This window comes from Eucyclogobius newberryi, unplaced genomic scaffold, assembly GCF_026437365.1.
Source record: "Eucyclogobius newberryi isolate DKJ021-1_F unplaced genomic scaffold, fEucNew1.0.hap1 SCAF_614, whole genome shotgun sequence".
Lineage (NCBI taxonomy): Eukaryota > Metazoa > Chordata > Actinopteri > Gobiiformes > Gobiidae > Eucyclogobius > Eucyclogobius newberryi.
Window position 1 is genome coordinate 24,786 of NW_027316295.1, and position 6,823 is coordinate 31,608.

Here is a 6,823-nt window from a genome sequence, read left to right on the forward strand (position 1 = left end):
TTTTGTACAAAAGCATTGGTTTATCACGGCCGATACTTCCAGGCGACTCGTACCATGACAGTGCACGATACAAAGGCATGAAACAAACAAACAAACAGAAGTATTGCAGCGATCATTCATAAATACATCTTTGAGTTCCAGCGAGTCGGCCCGAAAATCACTTCTGAGACGGCGACGATGGAAAAACAAACGGAAACGAACGGACATTCAGTTTAATGCGAGAGTTCGGAGCGCGTGATTGGTCAGAGTCTGGTCACGTGATGCAGAGGAGGTCACGTGATGCAGAGGAGGTCACGTGATGGCGGCGTGGACGATCAGACGAAGCTCTGTAAAGACAAAGAACGAGGTCAGTGAATCTGGACTTCAAACGGAGCAAACGCAAAGGTCAAATGAACGTTCTAGAACTGAGGGCCACAAACGACCCAAGAGTGAAATAAACTATTGCCTTTGACATTGTTTTTATGAGTCTCCGCCCCTTTAATAAGACTTGGAACATTAATATTAAGCAGGTATAACATAAACAGGCTTGAATTTGTCCAATTTTACAGTAAAAAGTATGATTTTTTGGTTTGTTTGGGCCAAAATAGCAGGAAGCCGGTGGCCAACAAAAATTGGGTCGCATTTGGTCCCCGGGCCACAGTTTGGACACCTATTTTCTAGAATGTCAGGTTTAAAAAGACGTCCTTGATATGTGAAAGTGAAAAACTCAAATGTGTAAGTTTTAATACCGAAATGATTCTCTCAAGTTATTTTCATTTATTCCTTTGGATCATCTTTTCAAGTCCAAACTTAGAGAAAACATTATGTGCTGTTAAATAAAAGGAGTTAATAATATTCATAATAATAATAATAACTTTAAATAATGAAACCAACTAAAGAAATAAATAAACTAATAAATAAAATAAATAATCCTGTCTCATGCTTGAGCCTCCTGCAGCTCATGATGTCGCTGTAACCATGGAGACGCCGGTCACAGTTAGTTTAGCGTTGTAACTGAACAGACGTCGCACACGTTTTAAACCAGCTCGAGTTTAACCTGGAGCCGCTTCAGTCGATCCGGTCGGACTCTCACTTTTACCTTTTTGTGGCGTCACTGCTCGGGTCCCGGCGGGGGGGCGTGGCCTAGCTGGGGTGTGGCCTCTCTGCCGACCTCTGCATCTGCAACACACACACACAGAGTGCGTTTAGTGCCCGTCGCGCCGCCGCCCGCAATGACAAGCAAGTGATTCGCTTTGAGAACAGGACGGATGCAGCAGAGCAAGCAAAAAGTGAGCGGCTCCATCATGAGTGAGCACCAGGGGGCAGCAGAGCGCCTCGGGGGGCAGCGGAGCGCCTCAGACCTCACACACGCAGCGGCCCGACATGAGAATGACCTAAAAGTACAAAATAAGAGCGCGAAAGAAGCGAGAATCTGAGGGAAATCAAGGTGGATCTGATGATGTGATGCAGGAGATGGGCCTGGACATGGTCATGGCGGTCATGGCGGTCATGGCGACAGAGACACTGTACCTGGGACTGTTCTCTTAGGAACTCTGGGAGCTGAAATTCACCTTTAAAAACCTGAAACACAGAACACTACGTTTACACACGTGTTCAGCCGCGTCACAAGGTCAAGTATTTATGTGCAATATTTCGATTGTACATTGCATTTTTCACCAATCAAAGGTTGTAATATGAAGACTTCTAGACACCATCCCGAGAACACCAGCCCTACTGTGCAGCACGGGTCTTTAGGGGTATTTAGGGGTCTTTGGGGGTCTTTGGAGGTCTTTGGGGGACTTTGGAGGTCTTTGGTCTTTGGGGGTCTTTGGGGGACTTTGGGGGTCTTTTCTGCTCTGTGTGAAGTCACTTGAAAACTGACACATTTGACCGACTTTGGACTAAACTTTTATTTTTGGACTTTGTGTCTTTTCAGTTTCTTCTCTTTGGTTGTGCTCTCTCCTGGTCTTGTCCTGTTTGTTTTTGTGTTTTAAATGTTGAGACATGAAAACAACAACAACAGTAAAGTGGAGCGTCTCAACTTTGTTGTGTGTCACCGGTCGCACCAAAACAGACAAACCACAAGCTGAACGCACTTCCTCTTACAACCACACACACATTAACACACACAGACAGACAGACAGACAGACACACACAGACACACACACACAGACACACACACACACAGACACACACACACACAGACACACACACACAGACACACACAGATCAGCTGTGCTCAATATCATCAACACAAAGATGAGCTAAAGTCACAGCAGCAACAGTTTAATACAAAATAATATCATTGGAATCTATTTTTATACGAAACTATGTTTTATTTTTTTCAGCCGTTAAAATGTTTATTCTTTGTTTACTTTGTTGTGTTGTAAAGCATATTTGAGCATCTGAAAATGTGCTTTATAAGCTTGTTGTATTATTATAATCATTCATATTATTGTTTTACTCTGGGTTGATTATCATTTTATTTTATTTTTTTACTATGGGCTGAATATTATTGTTATTATTTTTTACTATGGGCTGAATATTATTATTTTTCTTTTTACTATGGGTAGATTTTTTAATAGTGAAGAAAACAAATAAAATAAATAAACAAACAAACAAACAACAGATAAAATAGAAAAGACAAAGACAACAAAAATGAATAAAAATAAGTTTTTTTTTTAAATATTTTTTCTTTTTTTAAATTTCACAATAAAAAGTAAAAAATAAAACACACAGAACAAGCAAAAACAAAACAACCAGAGTTAAAAAAATAAATAATAATAATAAATATAGCCGCAAGCAGCAATGATCGGCCCTCGCCACGCCACCGCTACCACGCCGCAAGAGGAGGGGGCGCTAATGCGCTTGACCTTTTATTACACCTACTGCTGAATCCGTAACGCTGTCGCATCTTCTCCCCTTTGCTTTACATATGAAGGGAAAGGTTTGCGGCTCCGCCGCACAAAGTCCATGACTCTTAGAATAAAAATGTAGATAACCTTTGATGGTTCACCCCTGAAGATGAGTCCCACCAAATTTCAGGTTCATTGGGCTAACGCCCTGGGAGGAGTTTGTATAAAGTATAAAGTGTCATGTTCAAATTTCAGAGATCCGTCGATTTCCCCATTGGAATAACATGGGAGGTTTCTGTCATCGCTACGGCTGCGCCGTAATAAATATGACATGGGTCTCATTTACTTTTTTGATCGGGATGCCAAAATGGAATTTTGTGTAAAATTTCGTAAAATTAAACAAAATTTAAAATTTTACCCTCCATATAAAATTTGATGTCACTTTGTAGAGGGCGCTGTCGCGCCAAACTAATCTATTTAACTTAAAATAGGTTTAGGGAAAAGGATTTAACAACTGATTCAAATTTGACGCAATTCGGACGGTAGCAAATTAAAAATTTGGGAAATTTCCTAAATTCTAGCTAAAGCTTGCGGCTTCGCCGCTCAGAGACCGTGACAGACGTCAATGTAATTTGAAGAACTTTTGATGTCCCACTCCTCAGCACCATTTTCACCAAATTTCAGCTTTTCAGGCCAACGTCCTGGGAGGAGTTCGTAAGAGTACCACGTTTGGAAAAACTACCCGAGTCATGCTTAGCAAATTTTGACGCAATATGGCCGACGGCGTTGCCGTAATAATATTTTTTACTTCTCTTGTCACCATCTACCACTGCACCAAATTTCATGCTTCTACGATCAGATTTTTTTTGGGCCATTTCCTATCTCTCAATGCATTTTTTGTACATTTGGGGGCGCCGATGAGACAATTTAAAAAAAATTTGATAAAGGAGATAGCCAGAATGTAGAGAGGCACGATTTTTAGAGGTGTGACATAGACTTTTCATCAATGTTCACTGGGTGAAGAATAGGGGGGTTGGTCCCGAGAAGAAGAAGAAAGAATAATATTCCGATGTAAAAACAATGTTTCCCATTTTTCAAATATCATAAACTATACATTTTCAGAAAGCGCTTGCGCTTTCCTACCTCATGGTGTGGGTCCCTGGTCACTGACGGGTACTTTCTTTAATTTTGAGTGGGCTCCGCCCACTTTGTGTTTTTGGCCCTCTATACAGTAATAATGTTATATTTTTGCATTACATGTTTATATGCACGGAACATGCAAGAGATGGGGAACATATTCGTGAGCTACTTAGCGCAAACAAGTGCTTTATATGGGGATGACGACCGCGAAGCCCATGCGCTTTACATGAACCCCACGTAAAGCGCTCGCTTTGCATGGCCTTAGGGAACTAATAGGCCTCTCGCCAGCTTGTGGCGCTCGGGCCTAATAAAGTTGTTGTAATGAAGTCTGTATTTCAAAAACTCTGCTCTGGCCTCTGAAAGTCATTCATAAACTCATTACAGTGAATAATTAGAAAGCTCAAAATGCGTCCAGAGTTTATAATGAGCTAGTTTCAATTCAGTAAAAGTCATGTTTGTGCGTGAGCTGGGCGTGGTCATTATCTCTAACCGTAGCAGAACAATCACGTCGTAACGAGCAGAACAATCACGTCGTAATGCAGAGGTCTTCTTCTCCTCCTCTACTTCTACTCTACTCCTCTTCTTCTTCTCCTCCTCTTCTTCTACTCTTCTTCTACTCCTCTTCTTCTACTCCTCTTCTTCTACTCCTCTTCTTCTACTCCTCTTCTTCTACTCCTCTTCTTCTACTCCTCTTCTTCTACTCCTCTTCTTCTACTCCTCTTCTTCTACTCCTCTTCTTCTACTCCTCTTCTTCTACTCTTCTTCTACTCTTCTTCTACTCTTCTTCTACTCTTCTTCTACTCTTCTTCTACTCTTCTTCTACTCCTCTTCTACTCCTCTTCTACTCCTCTTCTACTCTTCTTCTACTCTTCTTCTACTCCTCTTCTACTCCTCTTCTACTCCTCTTCTACTCCTCTTCTACTCTTCTTCTACTCCTCTTTGGTTTCAGACGAGCTCCAAGCGGTGGAATCCAGTGAGTCATCCCTGAGACACGCTCACACCCTCTCAGACCCCCTGAGACCCGGTGGGCCCCCCTGGGACCCCCTCTCGGACCCCCTCAGACCGACGACAGCGTGAAATGTGGATTCAACAAGACGTGGAAAAACCTGCTTTACATTTGACACAGTTTTTTCTTTAGACATCGTGACGTTTCCAAACACGAGATCGTTCGCCACAACGCTAACCGCTCCGCCACAACGCCAACCGCTCTCTGCAACAACGCTAACCGCTCTCAGCCACAACGCCAACCGCTCCGCCACAACGCTAACCGCTCTCAGCCACAACGCTAACCGCTCTCCTCCACAACGCCAACCGCTCTCCGCCACAACGCCAACCGCTCTCCTCCACAACGCCAACCGCTCTCCGCCACAACACCAACCGCTCTCAGCCACAACGCTAACCGCTCTCAGCCACAACGCTAACCGTTCTCAGCCACAACGCTAACCGCTCTCAGCCACAACGCTAACCGCTCTCAGCCACAACGCTAACCGCTCTCAGCCACAACGCCAACCACTCTCCACCACAACGCCAACCGCTCTCCGCCACAACGCCAACCGCTCTCCGCCACAACGCCAACCGCTCTCCTCCACAACGCCAACCGCTCTCAGCCACAACGCTAACCGCTCTCAGCCACAACGCTAACCGCTCTCAGCCACAACGCTAACCGCTCTCAGCCACAACGCCAACCGCTCTCCGCCACAACGCCAACCGCTCTCCTCCACAACGCCAACCGCTCTCCTCCACAACGCCAACCGCTCTCCGCCACAACGGCAACCGCTCTCCGCCACAGCGGCAACCGCTCTCCGCCACAACGCCAACCGCTCTCCGCCACAACGCCAACCGCTCCGCCACAACGCCAACCGCTCTCCGCCACAACGCCAACCGCTCCCCCACAACGCCAACCGCTCTCCGCCACAACGCTAACCGCTCTCCGCCACAACGCCAACCGCTCCGCCACAACGCCAACCGCTCTCCGCCACAACGCCAACCGCTCCCCCACAACGCCAACCGCTCTCCGCCACAACGCTAACCGCTCTGCCACAAAACGCGTGAGCCCAGAACTTTTACAAACTCTTTGTTGGGCGTCAGCCCAATTAACGTGAAATTTGGTAAGACTCATCTTCAGGATTGGACCATCAAAAGTTATCAAACTCTTTATTCTAAGAGCGACAGACTTTTCCCTTTATGTGTAAAGCAAAGGGAAGAAGACGCGACAGCGTCACGGATTCAGCAGTAGGTGTAATAAAAGGAAAATTGCGGCGGCAGCGAGGGCCGATCATTGCCGCTTGCAGATATATTTAATATTATTATTATTGATGAAAAGGCGGCGGCTCAAGACGAATATGTTTGTTTCATAAATCCTGTTCACGAGCTCGTCTTCTCGGAGCCTCACAAAAACACCTGGTTTCAAGTCTCACGTGACTCACGCGGCCGACGGGCGATCGCGCGACGCAAGCGTTTTTACAGAAAAGCATCTCGCAGATGAAGACCACGAATCGACTAAACGGCTAAACTACCGTTCTAATAATTACAGTCGCAACATAGAAGAGTCAAAAACACGGCTCGTTTGGCTTCTTCTTTTTGTAAATGTGTGTTTTTTTCTGACAGGCGTTTGACCTAGTGCCACCGCCACCAGGTCAAACGCAGAGTGCTGACGGACGACGAGAAGCGGGCGTGGCGCAGGCGTAAAGCGGGCGTGGCGCGGGTGTGAAGCGGGCATGGCGCGGATGTGGAGTGGGCGTGGTGCGGGTGTGAAGCGGGCGTGGCGCGAGGAGTCTGTTCAAATGGGTTCCTCTCACGCGACGCGCTGGAGTGGAACTGGCGCCGGAGCCACTCACATGTTTCTGATC

At 45.8% G+C, this 6,823-nt stretch overlaps 1 long non-coding RNA gene across 1 annotated transcript; it reads right to left on the bottom strand.

Moving 5' to 3' along the window:
- Positions 1-1,615, bottom strand: LOC140348205 (uncharacterized). Its single transcript, XR_011924407.1, has 3 exons — positions 1,510-1,615; positions 1,079-1,158; positions 1-326 (listed from the first exon to the last, which is right to left on the bottom strand). It is a non-coding gene; the product is annotated as an uncharacterized lncRNA (long non-coding RNA).
- Between the last annotated feature and the right edge of the window lie 5,208 nt (positions 1,616-6,823).